Genomic DNA, 17,769 nt, shown 5'->3' on the forward strand with positions numbered 1-17,769 from the left:
TTTCTGTATTTTCTGTTTCACAGAGAGTTATGAAAGCATTTGTAAAAATCAAAACTAGCCAGTCTTTTCAGAGGAAATACATTCTCTACTGGGATTTTCCCCAGTACATGCTGTGATCTGGCTTGGGGGGACAGTGACAAATCTGTGTGAGAGTCCCAGCCTCCTGGCTGGAACAGGGAGTAGTGCCACCACTTCCCAACCTGCCTGTTGGGATCTCTGATTCTACACAGTACTGACCCCCTGACCAGCCGACAGAAACATTTTGAGTAGGACTTCCCAGCAGCCTTCTTGTGGTATTAAGCACAAAACTCCTGATGGAAGGTAAAGACATTTGAGGATTGATTTGTACTCTTTTTAATAAAGCAGTGTCCGGAGTTACTGAAGCTTTAGGGGAAACTCAGAATACTTCTGGAAGAACCAGACTGATTCCAGATGTCTTTCCTTTTAACCCGGATTTCTAACTGACCATGCTTTTCTGGTTAATTCCTCATAATAAGCTACCTAATTTGGTGGATTTGTGAGGAAAGGCCTTGAGAGGAAATGTATCCTTTTTAGAAATACTTGTCTATTTCTAGCAAATAGCCTTATGTAAAGGGTAGGCTTAAAAAAAAAAAAGGTAAGAAGAGTAAAGTTGTTATAGAAATAAAGCAGTATTCTGGCACCAATTGTCTTTAGAAGTGTAGTGTTGGACAAAGTTTATAGGTCTTGACTTGTGAGACCTAAGAGTATCTCCTGTGGAACAGCTGAATGAGAGGAAGGATACAATAAAGGGAAATAAGGCCTGAGAAGAAAATGCCAACACTTCCCCCACGCCCCCCCCCCTCCCCTGCAGACACGATTTCTGGATCAGCTAAACAAAGGGAGAAAAATATGCAAGGGACTCAAAAAAGCACTTTCCAAACTTCCAGGTCTGGTTTTAATCTTGTGCATCCTTCTGTGTTTCCTTGCCAACACCTAGAGGCCTCACAAGTGCTGAAGTGCACGAGATTTCCAGTGGCAGTAATCATATGTAACGAAGTACACTTGATGAAGTCGCACTTGCCAAGGCAAAAAAAGCTTTAACAGCTTCTCCTGAGCTGAACTCCTCCGTGCCTGTCTTGCTTCTCAGACAGACCTAGGGAAATGCTGCCCTGGTATGTGAACACTCTACAGCTATATGATAGACATCCTCAGGAATCATTAAGGTGCAGTGTGTAGTAATCAGTGTGCTGTCCTGGATAGGTGTGCAGACTCCTTGGAGCTGCCTGACTGAGGAGAGAGCTGGCCAGACTGCCTTCTGCAACAACTTCTGAATGCAGCATTTGTAACAGGCTGTTTCCTGCCAGTTTGGTTACTGGGCAGGTAAAACGCTTTTGATATCCTCTTAATTCATTGCTGCTTTGAAATTTTTTTTGAAGTCAGGTTTATTGCTTCTGAGTAGCAAGTGTATAGTAAGAGGAGTATAATTTTTTCACTTTCCCTGCTTCTCTTCAGCCTGACTTCTTGCTGAACTACTTAAATATAAGCACCATATTTGCTTCTCCTGACTTCATGGCAATGTTATATATGCTTCTCAGTGAAATCCCGAAAAGATGAAAATCTCTTTGACATCTGCCTTTGACTTCCAAAAAAATCTATCATTTTATACTGTGCATTTTTTGGATGTATATGCCTTCAATTTTACAAAAGAGAAAAACATCTTCTCCCACCCCCAGCCATTAAGGTGATTAATGTGTATGTGGTGCTTGGTGCGTCTGTGAGTTTTTTAATTTTACACCATGTGTAAGGATTTGCAGATGAATTGAAGTGTAACAACACAAAATTCGTTCCACTCTGCTTTATGGACTTCTGTTTTTATCTGTCTGTTCTAGCAGTGCCAATGGTCATTCAGCAGTAAGATAGTAGAGGACTGTCATAACACACTGCAAAATCCCTAAATTGGTTCTCAACTTCCCAGGCTCCTCCATTGTTCTTAACCATGTTGTTTCCACAGTAAGAAATCTCTTTGCATTGCTATTCACAGGAGCAGGAACATTAATCAGATTTGCAAATATGTGTCTACCTCCATCAGTTTTCTTGCCACTCTTGTGGCTCTAGCTCCTTTCTTGCATACCTTGGTGCATCTTGAGCATTTCTGTAGCCTATCTGGTTTTCACGTGCTTGTGAGAAGCAGCCTTCGTGCTGCAGCCATTGTGCCAGGGCTGGAGAGTTCCCAGTCTGCACGGAACCATGGTTCCAAGCAAGCCCTAGAAGTGATCATAAAAAAAGTTTTCCCAAACATGAAGTGGATTACAGGGGATGATTTACACTTCTGTTTACATGAGGGGTTGGGCTGTTGTGCCTTCATTGCCAGACTTGATTGCATTTGTAATGATATGTGCCTGTGTAGTAACAGGAAGGTGCGATTTTAGCTCAGGTTGGTGTTGCCCGCTCTGGCTTCAGCCTACCAGCAGAGGTGTAAATACGTGAAAGAAATGAAAATGCATGAAAATGCATGAAGATGCAGCAGCCTTGCGTGGGTGAGCAACTGGAATATGAGCCTTCTGGCTACACCCAAAACATGTCATGGTGGTTTGGTAGCTAAAACTCAATCCCGTGCTGTCACATCCTTAATGCCACTTTTACTTGAATTTGTTAAAAACCTTTACAAAATCAGACAGACATAGTGAGGGTCTGTATCAAAGGTTCTTTTAGTTAGGAGCATGAGACACTAGTTGATGTTTGCTTACAGTAAGAGAATTTTTCCATACATCTGGGTCTGAAGGGAGCTCATGCTGTATCTAGAAGAGAAATCAACTCTGCTCTCAGCCCTTGCATGGAGGTAAGACTCAATTCTCAGGTTAGATTGGAATGATGATCTGCATTTTCTTACAGGTCAAGTATTTTCCAATATGGAAGGAAAAAAAAAGGTTTGCCATGAACTTCTCTGAGTTCTGTCAGGAGTAGCTGCATGAAATCAGTTTTAGTACTTCCTTATTAAAACAAAAATACCCAAACAAAAACCAAACAATGAAGCCCCCAAAGTTGCTGTTTGGGATCAGCTCAAGCTGGGGACAGAAGGAAAGGAGATCTTGAAACAGATTATATTTAACTTCTCTCTGGCCTTGATAGATGCCCTCATTTCCCCAGATTTTTTACTTCTCTCTCCAGTCACACTAACCAGTTGATTCCTGATCTTGTTATCCATCTATTAATATTGCTCAAGGCTGTTTACCTTTTGAGTGAATGGGGGGAGGGAGGGGAGGGGAAGGCATTTTTTTAGATTATTTGAATAATTTATTCTTGGTAAAAGGATTGGGAAGAGAAATATGATTTACAGAAATAAAACCTTACATTTCAGCTAGACATGGTGGTTCTTGATTTAAATTCTTATTCAATAATTTAAAAAATCTTTTTTATATACTCAAGGTGTACTTTTGGAAACAGTGAGTTTTTACAGAATGGAAAAGACTTATTTTTAGATAGCTGGCTGTTTGCTTGCTTGAGTTTTTAGTCAATCATACCTGGTGAATTTGCAGTGTTTGTTGTTGAATGTCAAATTGCTAGTATGACTGCTTGAGATGTGGCTCCCTACATTTCCAGTGTTGCGGAAATGAAATCTGTTTGGACCCGTCATAACTGAAAAATGAATCCTTGTTTTGTTACAAAGGCCTTCAGAATTTCCACAGTGCCTATGGGAAGTGGAAATTTATTGAATTGTGGTAGGTGCTGGAAAGCAGGTAATGAGCTTTGCACGCCGATTCTGATGTCACTTGTCACTCTTCTGATCAGTGCACTGAAAGCAGCCCCATGTATCCTCCCTTTTGGAGACCACAATTTGATGAAAACCATTTATTTTATATTTCCTTCTAGAAGGTTGTTTTCAGATGTGTTACACACACACATTGTTCAGTTTTGTGTTAGTTGACTTTCTTGGATAATCCTGTCCAGAAACTGTCTTGTCACAACAGCTCTGAAACCTTAAAAAAAAATTATGAGAAGTAATATGATTGTGATAGTTGTCACAAGACAGAAAGAACATCAGATTCCTCATATGTAGTATTCGTGAAGTCCACCTTACAGATGTCCTGGTATTTTGATTTAATTTTCCACTTCATCCAGGTTCAAGAATAAGAGCCCTCTCTCTATAGCTGACCGGTTTCTTTGACCTCAGCACTGTGATGCATTTTGAAGTGGATATCATTATTGTGGTGGATTTTTTTGTGTGTTCAGTTTATTAAGGACTATATAAGCATGTGCCCTCTTAGATAGACTAAGATGCCTCTAATACTTGTACGTTGTCCATAAAGGTGAGTCAGGTGATACAGAATATGCAGGAAACATTGGAAAAAGGAGCACTGGTTTTCAAGTACTTGATTTGTAGGATTAGGTCACCTTACTCAGAAACTTAGGGTAATATTTCAAATGTTGTATTCTCCCCTTCTGTTGAGAAGGAAAAGAAAGCTGGACTTGACACAAGCTGAAACTAAAATAGCAACAGCCATAAATTGCATTTAGACAAGTACACACCAAAAAATATGGTGAAGTTATTGGAAATTTGTGGCTTCCATTCATAAAATTGTAAGATCTTTGACTTAGTTTGCAGATATTTGTAAGAGTACACAGTTGCAGGTATTGTTTGCAGTTGTGCTATTGGATTATTTTGGGCTGGACCAAGAGTCTGTTCTGTAGGGGAGAGATAATGCTGAGATCAGATGAGCTGAGGTAGTTTCATTGGTTTTGTGAGCTTTCTAGCAATTGCATGCTTTTCCTCTCTTCATCTCCTCCTCTTCTGGAGGCGTAATGCTGGTAGATGCCTGCCAAGCCTTTGGAAGAAAATCTGGGAAAATTACGACAAAGTGTAAGCTGCTTCACAGACATCTTGAATGCTGTTTTCAATGGAGACTGGGAGTACATGAGCAGAAATCCAGCGTGCTCTGTTAGCAAGGAGGAAAGTTGGTGAAGGGCCTGAGGAGATGATAGCCAGCATGAGGCTGAATGCATGGAGCAGCAAGGCAAGGATTCCAATGAAGGAAGAGGGTATCATGCGTGGGGAGTAGACTAGCATGCTCCCATCACCCTTCTGCCCTTCACCAGCCAGTTTGTAATCTATCAGCAGATGCCCAGGAAATTGCACACAGGGGCAGGATTTACAAAGGTAACTCCTCCAAGTGGTGTAGCTGAACTGAGGAGTGGGAGGAAGGCTGGTGGCCCTTCCTGGCCACTGGGTGTTGTGTGCTGGCCAGCAGCAAGCATGGTACTGGGGAAGCTGAGCACAGGAGTTCACATGCAGTCAGATCTCACTAATTCAGTTGCTCACAAAGCAACTTGTTGAGTAGCTCAGATTTATGTCTGTGAACACAGTGTGTATGATGAATTTTTTACTTGAGTTTCACTTGGTGTGGCAGTTGGGGAAGCTTTTCTGAGAGTATCATCCTGCCTTTTCCCTGACAGTGAATGGGAGAGTGCCCATGCTTCCAGAGCAGTGTCCAAAGCTGATTCTGATAAATGAGTAATTAAGCAACCCCACCTTTATTTCTTAAATGCAGCAGCTGGACCATGTAAGATTCTTGGCTAAAATGGAGACATGGTGGTTCTCTTTACTAATTGATTTTGGTTTCGAACTCCTTTTATTGCCTATGTGTGGCAATAGAGATAAGAGGGAGAGTAGGGAAAACAAAGTAAAAATCAAGTGAAGCCATTTTATCTCCTCCTTTCTGGGCTGGTTTCCCGTGTTCCAGTTTGGACTTCTCTGCAGGGGGGGGCTCTTGTGTGCATAGGGCAAGTTTTTGTGAGCCTCCCTCCCCAACAGCATATGCCTCAGCGGGATGGGTGCCCTGCCTCTCCTTGCCACGCGCGACTGGGCTTGGGAGCAGAGCAGTGGTGGGCTTGGGCAGTGGGGTTGGTTTCTAGCACTCAGACACAGTGGCCATTCAGTCATGGTGGCCCTTGGGACTGCGTGCTGCAGAGTTCATTTGGAGGCACACATTTGTTTGAAGGGATAAGCAAGTCTCTGTCCCTGAGAAGTGAAATTTCACTGCCCTGGTCCCAAGGTGGTATGGCACCTTGAGTTGCTGCTCAAGCAGAAACATGGCTTTCTCTCTTTTTCATGTAAGAGAAATGCCATAACATAAATTTGAGGGAATTAACCCATTTGAGGTGTTTGAGATGCATTGTAGAGAAGAATGGTGAAAACATTTTCTGCATGGGTCTCCTTCTTCTCAATATCCCTCTGTGGTTTATGTCTTCCCATGCTGGCCCAGGACCACTGCTGTGGCCACAGCCTCACCACATTCTATACCCAGTCCTGAGGACAGTTTGGTAGCCTTTTCTGTATTCCCATTTTGATGTCCTTTCTTCCTTGGCCGTGGCACTGTACAGTATGAACAAACATAAGCATGCCGACTACTTCCAGCTGTGCCAGTGTCTGTCATTAACTCATCCCACTTCCTGGGTGGCTGCTGATCCCCCCTGAGCTTGGCCCCTTTGCCCCCTACTCAGTGTGCAGGGTCCTCTTGTGCAGGTGCCAACACCTGCAGGCGCAATGGATGGGTCTCTCTCCCCAGGCATCTCCTCCTCACAGTAATTAATGTGTCCAGGATCTTAAAACTGTTTCCTAAATTAAAATAAGATTTATTATGGAAATAGGTCATGGTGCCATCTGCATCATAGATGGTTCTGTGTCCTTGAGTGCTTATCCTAGGCCAGCCATGTTTCTAGTTAGGCATGTCTGCAGTGCAAAGAAAAGGACTAATTTCAGCAAGAGCAGACAAGCATGCGTTACTTCCTGGAAATTCCACATAAAAACAATTTATTTGTGGGTGAAACTGGACATGGCGTTCAGCAGTGGCGTGCTGTATGCAACTTTGCAGTATTAAATGCTTTGAGGTCTGTGATGCTTCATTTTTTAGGCTTAGTTCTGCACACTCAGACATATGCCGGGGATTTCCCAACACTGCACTGGCCTTTTACCCAGCGTTGCTTTCCCGCTCTTCCCCTCTCCGTAGATCTCCACTTACAGCACACTGTACAGCAAATGCTGGTTATTGCCCAGAGGTAAAAATTGTTCCTCAGGTTGGTGTCTTGCATAAAGTGAAGACTCTGGTCAGCTTTCTCTACTGTCAGGGGGTTTTTTTACTATTTCTCTTAACTGTATTTTTAGAATTCGAATTTCATGTTTTTTACCTGACTGATGTAAAATGTATTTGTTTTGCACCAGTAACTGTTTGTTTTTCTCCTACTGCCCTTCTCAGTCCTTCTGGAGATGAATTTTGAGCTTTTTGTTTTCCCTGTCCATTTTCCAAGTTCCAGTAGTTTTCAGCTCAGAACCTATTCTGCAACATGAATAAGAAGATTTATTATTATAGGAAGTAGGGTTTTTTTTTGTGAGAATTTTACCAGACTGACATCCCTGACAAGTGTTACAGGCCAGAAACACAGAAAAAAAAGTGCAAATGGAATGATTGCTTTTAAACTTTGTGATTTATGTCTTTTTTTATCCTCCTTTTCATTGCCATGGTCTTTGTGTATATTTTTGGTCATGAATCCAAATTTTTACCCAATGAATTTTGCTGTAAATTGCACTGGGTTGTTTAACTGTTAAGTAACTTTCACAGCATTTTGATTTGCTGCCTTTTTCATTTACATTTTAAAGTATTTCCAATCTGTAAATCTCTTTCTACTTCCTCATACTTTTGGCACCATACATTTTTGGTGAGGTAGCTGGAGCAAAAAGATCTCTAACCTGAGAAGTAAATATTTTCTCATTCCACATTTGAAATGTCCCAGCTTTATTGTTGCATGGTTGGGGTTTTCCCCCCTGCTATCCAAGACTGGCTGTGGAAGGTAAATGCTGGGAGAGCTAAATGAGATTATAGCATCACTTTGATAACCTTCCTTAGTGAATAGGCAGATGATCTGTCCATAATGCAAAGCACTTAATGTATAGAAGTGTCTACGAAAGACAGCTACTAGTTCACCACTCAGGGTTCAATTTCGGAATAATAACATTTATTTGTAGGGAAAAAAAAGAGTTAGTTCTGTGATGGCAAAGTAGATACTGTGACTCAAAGCACGGTCTTCTTATTAACCTCAGATTTATATAGTTAAGTAATTGTTGTATTAGTAGTGTTTCTTGACTGGTAAGGTGGAAAATAAAAGGACAGATGTCTGTGTACAATGTGGTCCTTGTTTATTTATCTGTAGTAGGCTGGGGCAAGGGAACTGGCCCACTGTCAGGGGGCTTTGAGCGACAGAGAGCTTCAGCTCTGCTGGCTGAGGCTTGAGACCCAGCAGCTCGTGGGCAACACATGTCATGTACTTCTTTGTGTATATGTCTGTCTGTCCTTTCCTGCACATAGCAAAAGGTAGGGTAAAGGTTTGTGTGAAAGTGACACATACTGAATTTTGGTTTTCTTGAATAAATCAGTTTACAAAAAACTGTTGCTTCCCACAGTTTGTTTATATGTGCCTGTGACTTTCTGTGGAAGCGGAGCATATTTCTCACATATAAATGCACATATAATGACTGAATGCATGGCTTGGTGGTAACACATGCAGAATGCTTGGAGGTACTGTATTTTTCTTAGTATGATACTGTTCAGATTTTGGAAGTAAGGAAAATTCTTCTAATATATCCTTTTCTACTTTGTTACTCCAATTTCCATAACACTTTAGATTAGAAATGTCATAAATTTGATCTGAAACTAAAAGCTTGTTACTAAGAAAGGAGAATATTCGTAAAAGGAAAAATATGTAACCTATCTTCTTCCCGGCCATTTTCTTAAACCTGAAGTAAACAAGGTGAAATTGAGTGAATTTCTATTAAGCAGTCTCCTCTGCTTTTGAGTCATGTAGGGAACAGACAATTGATGGCATATTGCCAGCTGGCAGAGCTGTTGAAAGGTAGCATGTAACTTCAATACCTTTTTTTTTTTTTTGTTTTCAACATATGACTGTGCAAGTCTAGCTAAGTTCATCAGAGAGTAAATATTCCTTCAGTGTGTAAAATAAAGAATAAATCTGCGAGTTGGATTCAGTGAGTAAACAGATGATTATCATACTACAGATTTTTCTTCAATACTGTGAGTGCTTTAGACACTCAGGGTTCTCAAATATGATGTGATGATCAACTTGATATCAACTGTTGGAGTTGATATGAAGTCCCATAAGTTTTCTTTTGCTTTTTAGGGTTTTTTGTGGGGGCGAAGGGGAGGGATGGGATAAGGGGTTTGCGTGGTACTTCCTAAAGCTTGTTTGGAATACCAGGCCATTTAAATATGTCATCTTTTTCAGAAATAGAAAAAAACTTCACCACATTTTGGTGGCTATTTTTTCCACATAAGGTACTTTGAGACTAATAATGGTGTTTGCATTTGCTGTTGGTAGCGTGTTGATCATGTTTTGCCAAGCATTAACTGCTTATCTGAGCTTTAGCAGCTTCTCATGGCCTTCCCCTCTTGTGAAGTAGTGGGAGGTGGTACTCTGACCTGAAACTCTGCTTACTTCCTCGTGTGACTGATAGCTGAAATCCTGTGGTCCAGTATCCCTGGGACTATTTTGGGGCCTGAGGACATTGTAGCATCCTGGGAGCGCCTTACAGGGCTAAAGCGACTGAAGCAGTGCTGTGGATGTAAGGTCAGTGGGCACCAGCAGCTTCCCAGATTTTGAGCAGAGACTCTCTGTTGGGAGTACATAGCTCTCAGTGTAGGCTGTGCTGCTTGCATCATATTTTAAGAGCAAGGTGCATTTGTGCAATGCTTTCCCTGGGAGCATTGTTGCCTAGTGAAAACAGTTAATGTCAACCCAAAACAAGCCACATGACTGCCTACGGTCTTACTTGGTCATACAACAGAGACAGAAAATCATTGAATTGCTCTTTCCTGACAAGTACTTCTTCAATGGAGTTGGTGTAAATTTAGTCAGTTCACTTTGAGTATCGAGAGCAGAGTGATATGTAAATAAAGCTTTATCAGACGAGATAGATTTAAAATTCCACAGTTGGCAAGGAAGCGTTAGCAGTATAATATAATACAAATATTTACACAGTAACTTCTAAGTGTTCAATAAGTGCTTAATATTTGAAATATGTGTTGTGAAAACATTGACTGATTAAGCCATACCATTGCTGCTACATCTGTATGCAGTGACTTGCAATGGCTAGGATGCAGGAGTCACAGGGAGGAATAGGTCACTCAGCGATGCAAAGGCATTTAAACAAGTTACACTTTTTTTTTTTTTTATTTAATTTGGATTCGGCATGATCTGCTCTCCCAAGGCACACATCGCTCCATCCTTACATCCTGTTGGTGCTGCTGCTCTCAAAGGGTGTTGCATTCATGTAACATGACTGGATGTGATCACGTGCCCAGTGCATCTGAGACTGCTCCAGTAGGAAAATCGAGATACCAAATTTGTGCCTATCCAAAACATGGAGTGTAACCATCACTAGTCTGTTCCTCCTCCTTGTATCTGTCACAGCCTTTTGATAAGGAATTGCAGTGGGCAGAAATTACAGGTAGTTAATCTTTTGCCTGCTCACTGTGTCACAGGAATGGTGCTGGTCTGCTTGTTATACGGGGAGCGGAGGCTGATAGCCAAGGAGGTTCCCTCTTTGGGTGATATATCTGCTTTGCCCCATCCATCATTGCATTCAGCCTCCAGTTCCACCATTACTCTTGAATGAACTAACAAAACAGTAGACTCAACAGACTGCAAACTAAAATAAACAGAACCACAGCTCCTAAACTTGCCTGAATGCTTCTCTGTTGCCACTTCATTTGCCAAGAGACTGATCCACACCTAAAAATATAGGGCTGCTCTAATCCAGTCTTCATTTTTTTCCTGCTCTTTTCTGGCTACCCTGTTTTGCCTTCTGCAAGCACAGAGCACAGCTGAAAACCAGAGTGGTTTGTGTGCTTAAAGTGTGAAGTTTGGGTTGAGTTTATTATCGGTACTGTGGGTACAATCACAGACTCAATTGCAAATGGTCTTCATAGCCATCAGTGTGGTGTTGCTAGATACAACTGAGCCAGTTCCTGCAATGTTTTGGCAGAAACCTGTTTTTGATAAGCCCTGCTCTGTCTAGACACCCATGACAATTTCATTGCACTAAAACTATCCTTTTCCACAGAGAAGCAACAGACAGCTTCCATCAAGCCCACCGTCTTTTCCCTTGGGAGCATTGAAATGATGTGGCTGGTCATGCAGGAAATCCAGCCCACATAATGAAGTGCCCCCTCTTTTACTACAGCAGGCTAATGCAAACAACCAGCACCTGATGCTGGTGATGTGCGGGGAGATGTATATCAGCCTGTGCTTCTGCCCACTCCCTGGGCAGCTGCAGAGGTGCCTGGCTCAGCCTTTGGGAGGGCTGAAGGTAGGCACTGCTATGTGGGGCACCACAGAGTTATCAAAAAATCTCAGCCTTGCATTTACTCCTTCTCCGGTTGCAGAAGTTTTTTCATGTCTGGATCAGCTGTGGTGGTAACATGCAAAGCTAGATTTTGTGAGAGAAAAGTGAAGTAGCAGATTATTTCATTGGAAGCTGATGTTGGGGATGGTGCTGTTGGTGGTTTAGCAGGCAGGTGATGTGTTGTGAAAATCACCTGCAAAAGTCTTTCTGAGGTAAGGCTGTAACTCTTGCCCATCCCTTAGCTTGATGCAGATGAAGGACTGGAGAGTTTGCAGAGAAATGATGCAATTCTTGTACTGCTTATGATGTTTTTGTAAGGCTAAGAGCAAATAATCTTGAAATGAACTGGCAGGTTTATGATTGGGTTTTATGAGCTTTTATGATGTTTATAATCTGGCATTGAACTTGCAGTTTAAGAGGTGAAAGGTTTAAAGGAACACAGTAGCAAAGGTGTACTGCTGAATTTCTTCTGCGTGTAATTTTAACATACATCTTAGATGCTTCCCTGATGTGGCAGGTTTGTTGAAGTATGGCCTGTGCAGTTCACAGTGAGCATGTCACTGAGTAAAATGGACTCCATCCATATCACATGTTCCATAGAGGGAAGAATTGAATGGAAAATGTGATTTTTGCCTTCCCTAAGGAAGGACTTGGATTTGAGGCAACTGACTTGTGTGGTGTAAGGCCTCAAAATGCAGCTTTTGCCATTTCCATTTAAATCCCAGCCTCAGAAATACTGTACATTGCCCATGCCTGCTTCTTTTCTTTGTTGCTTTTCTGCTACCAGTAAAGTCAGTACTAAAGACTACTTTACCAGACATGTAAAGTCCCCTGCAGTCTTTAAACTGGAATTCTTAAATTATGGCCTTCCTCCATGGTACTTTTGGACAAAATGAGTACTTTTTTCCCTACTCCGTTTTTTGTGATTCTGCATTTGCTTTTTTTTGATGGATGTGTGCTTCAGAGGGCCTGCCTGCAGATGTTTGCATACATACAGCACAAGCCTGTTCTTACTTAGCTATCCATTTCTGTTTTCCTGTGTTATCTCATACTGCTCCGCAGGGCTCAGTGAGCAGCAGGTTTGCTGCTGGCTAGCTTTTTGAGGTTTCTCTTATGCACAGTACTGTATTTGTCTCCTGGTTCTTTGATTTGTAATGTTTTGCCTTTGATTGCTGCAGAAGGTATAAACAAGCCTGTCAAAAGCCTTGTTTAGCACGCAGATTCTGTGGGGGTGGCTGGCTGCCTCAGACCCTAAAATAGATCTAGCAATGAACTGAACGGCTTAAAACCCTGGGAATTTAATTTGATCTTTCTTGTTGCCTTAAATATTGGGACTGCATGAGAATTCCTCTAACAGAACAGAAGGTGAACATGTTGGTATGTGACATTAATAGAAGAAGGGTCCAGACCTGCTCTCATTGAGATGCTCTTCTGTTATCAGAGGCTGGGCTTGGCCGTGGGTAGCGGCTTGTCTGCTGTAAGTCACCATACCTGGGGAGGTGAGTGCTATATCCTCTGATTTTACAGCATCCATGGGGACAGTTGTTCTGAAATGCTTCCCTGGATCCTGTTGTAGGATAGTCATTGCAGGAAAACCTAAAGCAGTCTCTCATGGTTTTAGCATCTGTTTTATGCTGGCTTTGTGAAGGAAAAAAAAGAGCTGCAAAATCACACAGGGGTTCCTTTTTTCCCTCTTCTTTTTCATGTAGCACCATGCAGTTAGTAATATCATAGTTGGGATTTTCAGTTGTGGTGGTGAGAAGGTAACAATGATTTGGCTTCAACGTGCTGCAACAGCTGCAGAATTCACTGGAGTTTAGAAGCCTGTGAGTTATAGCTGTGATACCATTTACAGCTTTTATGGAAGAGCTCTTAAATTTGTGGAATGTGTTACTTCTTGAAATGTATTATATTTGTAATTTGAATTCTCTAAAACCCTGTCTCAGGGAAAAAATAGCTTTGAAAATCCCCCTCTACCCTTTTAAAACACAGGGAACTCTTACCAGGCAGGGTATCAAGTCTTTTAAGTTGTATGATAGAACACATAGATGGATTTGTAAGTGCTGAAATGTCAATTAGTGCACTTAAAAGCTTAATGGTTGTCTTTGATGTACTTCTAATATCTCCAGTAAAGTTTGACTGTTGCCATTGATCAGGGAATGGAGGAGGGATGAGGGGATTGAATGCCAACTCAAACAGGTCTCATGGAGCTTGCAAGTGGCAAAGCAGCAGTTTGGTGTTGCTCAGTCTGGAATTTGTGACTTTTTGCTGGGTAATGTTTTGGAAGCCAGATGTATTTAATACTGAAGAGTGAGCTTGGGAAAGCCTTAGAGTGTAGGTGGCCTCTGCTTATATAGCTTATCTTTGTGCAGAAAATTTACTGATATAACTACACTGACCTGAAAATACATTTAGAGTAGCTTTATGTCTCCTCATACGTGCCCTTTAATTGGCTTAGAAGCACAGAGTATAGGTTTAATTTACATCTCCCAGTTTCAATGGATACTCCCCTCCTAGCTTTAAAGGATATTCTTCCAGTTGGGAACATAAACAAGGACAAAATTAGTCTAATAGAAATCTCCCCTTTTGGGTAGTACATCAAGTAAAATCAACATGTCGCACTTCTAGTGCAATATCAGTGTGTCCGTCCCAGGAGCCTGTGTCAATTCAACTGATTTGGTTCCCCATCACGCTCAGTAAATTTGATGCAGGCACCAGTATCCTGAGGTTTCCCAGCAGTAGGTTCAGTATATTTGACTGTCATTATCCCTCCCTGGGTTAAAAGATTGACCAGGTTTGGTTTTTTTTTTTTTCCTTTAAATTTATTTTTAAACCTGGTTGCCTGAAATACAGACATCCTGTAGACTGACGTGAAAGGGGAAGAAATCAAGTTGAACATTTCCAAGCTAAGACAAGGGACTCATTGCATCACCCAGACCTGCTTTGGGTTACATTTATGCAAACTTGCAGGTCCATCACAGTGCAAGTTACTTTGTGGGTCGAATTTGCCACAGCCCAGCTGTGGCAATACCGTGCTCTTCACTGCTAGCCATGGTCTTCTTGCAGGGCTTCCGTGGTGGAGCTACTCATGTAGGCATGAGCTGCTATGGTGCCATCAAAATGAGTCAGATGAGCCAAAATTTCCTCTTTGGTTCTTTTAAACCAGTGAAAACCATTTATACTGGAAAGGTTTAAAAGGGGGTGAGTACAGAGTCATCCAGCAGGGATATGGTGTCTTTCCCAGATTTTCAAGAGGTCTTCCACTCGCAGCCTCAAGGCTAGAAGGCATCAGGTTCCTGGTGGGCACAGCTCTATTAAACAATGTATCTAAACTATATAGGCTTTGGGCTGGTGTACTTATTTGACTGAGGGAGCAATCCGAGTAGTGTGTTTGCAGGTGCACATTATTGCTTACTGATATGTATATATACACACACACACACATATACTACTATAGTCCTAGAAAGCAGAGAGATGAGCAAATCTTTTCCTGTGTCATAGGCAAGGCTTCAGCATCCAGGTAACACAGTCCTACGAAAGAACTGGTGTAAACATTGACTTCCTGTTGTACATGTGAGGATAGATGTTAAACACATCAACAGTTCTCCAGCTTCTCTAAAATACTGATACCACTGACCAACCTTTCAGACACTGTGAGACACCAAAAAATTAGATCTCTTTAAATTCCCATCTAAATACTGAAGGCAAATTTATAATACACCAGTTTTATCTTTCTCTCTTCCCTACTAACTATACACTATTTTGGCATGCAAAAATGGTTAGTATTTTTCAATTTGAGGATCAGGCTTTCTAGGTGAGAATGGAAAAAAGTCTTAATATAATTAGCAATATGCAGCAGGATTGGATTAGCCATCGATATCTGTAGGTCTTATTAGCAGACATTTAAACTGCAGAAAATGCTTTTTCTTGGACTGTATTCATATGACTGCATTCTAGAGCTTGAACACCTTTATAAAAATATGAACTGAATCAAAATGAAATTGATTAGAAAGAATATATTTGAATTTAATTATCTTGAGCTGCTGAATACTCTTTGCATACATGGTTTTATGTGTCTATCTGAATTGTACTGGGTGGAGAGTTTTAATTAGGACTGGAGAGAGAGTAAAATATTTGGAATATGAAAATTATAAATGGTAGTGATTTTCAGCTAGGTGTATAGACATTTTTGGAGATTGATACCTTTCTTGCTTCTCTTCCCCCCCCCCCCCCCCCTTCTTAAGCTACTTTTATGTTCAAATTAATACCAGACAGTGAAAAAGAAGAAATCCTGTTGTGGCTCTTGGTCCTCTGCAGCATGATCAGAATTGTCAGATCTGAAGCTGCAAGAGATTTTTTTTACCATTTGTGTTTAATGGCTCATACTTCTCTGTTCTTTGACAGTACCATTTAACTGTAAAAGTGTGGGCCTGTGGATGGCACGGGACATGTGGCTGCCTTGACTACTGTCTCAGATGTCAGACATGCCAAGACTCAAAGAGCTGATTTGGCAGCTGCCCAGTAGATTTTTATAAAGGCTCAGTTGGTGGCCAGAAACCCAGGCTGTCAGAGTTGTGTTATGCAATAAATTGTTTTTCAGCAGAAGTTTCTAATCAAATTTCAGCTGTATTTTTTTTTTTTTTTTTTGTACTATGTAATCAAAAATAAATATACATTTTTTCATGGTGTTTCAGAGAAGTGAATATGTGTAGTGTAAACATCACCCATCAGGTTGGTTTCTTTTTCTTTTAAGAAAGATTTAGACCAGTTCACGAACTCAGGAAATGATGCTTAAATTATTTTTGGTTTCTGCCTGGGAGGGATGTATTTGTATACAGCATACCTTTTCAAAGCTCATTCAATGTATGTTTAAGGAGGTGTTCCCTTCATTTGAAGAGAGCACCAGGTAAGAACCTGGTCAGAGCTTATCAAGTCAGAGCTTTTGCTCAGGCATAAATTGTCTACAAATGATGGTCAGACAGAAAGTTGTATCTTGTCAGGCTGTGACCTACCTGAATCATTGCAGGCCCTGCCCTTGTAACAGATGCCCTGCCCCCCTTTATATTTCTCTTTCACTTCTCTAAAGTATATAATCCATTTCTTAAAAAGTGGGTAAAGTTCATCAGAACACAGATATTTGGGGCTCGCAGTAGTTGTATTTCAGCAAGGTTGCTTTCATTTCCTGAATACCTGTGATTCCCTCCCTTCTCATGGTTATCATGTTTCAGTGTCCTGATGGGTTTGCATCCCTCCAAGTGTGAGTTGCTGTGCAAAAAAAAAATCACTTTTTTCTCTGCCCCAGAAGTAAGTCACCATTTGGTCATGTGGTTAGGAATAAGGAAGCTGGTCTGGATGAAGACAGTAATTTTTCTTGTATTGGAATGAGATTTTTCACTCTTCTGATCAAACTGGTCAAATAGGCACTTAAGGGCTAATGCTGGCATAGGGTTTGGAGCAGGTACATCCAATATGATGCCAGGTGAATTAAGCTGGTTATCAAAACCACTGCCTCAGTCTGAATAATTGCATTACACCTCCATACCTCTTTCCACCAGCACACTACCACCCTTGGTTCATGTCAGGTCCCAAAGCTCAGATGCTTAGGGTGCAAAATTGTTTAGATTCCTAATCTGGCCTAAAAAAAGTCATAGCTGTGGAGTCAGTGCTATCAGTGAGATGGTTCAAGTTGAAGTTGTACTTCTAAGTCAATAAATTAGGAAACTTTAGACCTTTCTTTACTCTGGATTTGTTTTTTTCTTTTTATCTTTTTTTTTTTTTTTGGTGTTTATCTTGGCAGACCAATATGGGAAACAATTGACAGCTTGTAAGCTTTCACTAGTTTCATACTGAGTATAGTTTTCTAGAGGTGCAGAAACATCATCAAGGCCTCTTAAGTTTATGTAAAAGAAACAACTAACTTGCAAACCAACTGTTCTTAATTATTTCATTATTAGGCCTAAGATAAATATAGGAACTATATTTTTATGCTTCAGTTCTGGGAATGACTTGTATTTTGAGATTTTGACTGTAACTCTTCTATTATAATGTATTTTTGCACGGGCGGGTTGAACCTCACTGGGCTTAAAAGTGCCCAAGGCCTTTAGTGACCCAAAAACCAGAGCATTTCTCTCCCATGCTGCTCTTCAGAATTCATCTGAAAGGAGGAAATGCAGTCCCTGGTGCAGCAGAAGGCAGTGAAAGAGTACAGACCAATAGGAGATTGCAGGGCATGAAAGCTGTAGAAGTGCTAAGGCAGGAAGAGAGATTTTTGTTTTTTTCCACTTTTTCTTTGCCATGATAACATTGGTTCTTCAAGTCAAGAGCTGTAATATAAAGTGAGTTCTTTGGGGAAGTTTTCTGGAAGTACCAGGGGAAAAAGTAGCTATAATTACCAGATA

At 41.1% G+C, this 17,769-nt stretch overlaps 1 protein-coding gene across 3 annotated transcripts in view; it reads left to right on the plus strand.

The window, feature by feature from the left end:
• JARID2 (jumonji and AT-rich interaction domain containing 2) overlaps positions 1 to 17,769 on the plus strand; it is a 211,030-nt gene that overhangs the window by 67,876 nt on the left and 125,385 nt on the right. The window contains exon 1 of one of the 3 annotated variants that reach the window (XM_053989582.1): positions 1,322 to 1,341. The exons of the other annotated variants lie outside the window; for them this stretch is intronic. The gene's annotated coding sequence lies outside the window, so the exon portion shown is untranslated. Of the gene's footprint in view, positions 1 to 1,321; positions 1,342 to 17,769 lie in introns of those variants that run through there. 3 annotated transcript variants of the gene reach the window in all.

This window comes from Vidua macroura, chromosome 1 (assembly GCF_024509145.1).
Source record: "Vidua macroura isolate BioBank_ID:100142 chromosome 1, ASM2450914v1, whole genome shotgun sequence".
Classification (NCBI taxonomy): domain Eukaryota; kingdom Metazoa; phylum Chordata; class Aves; order Passeriformes; family Viduidae; genus Vidua; species Vidua macroura.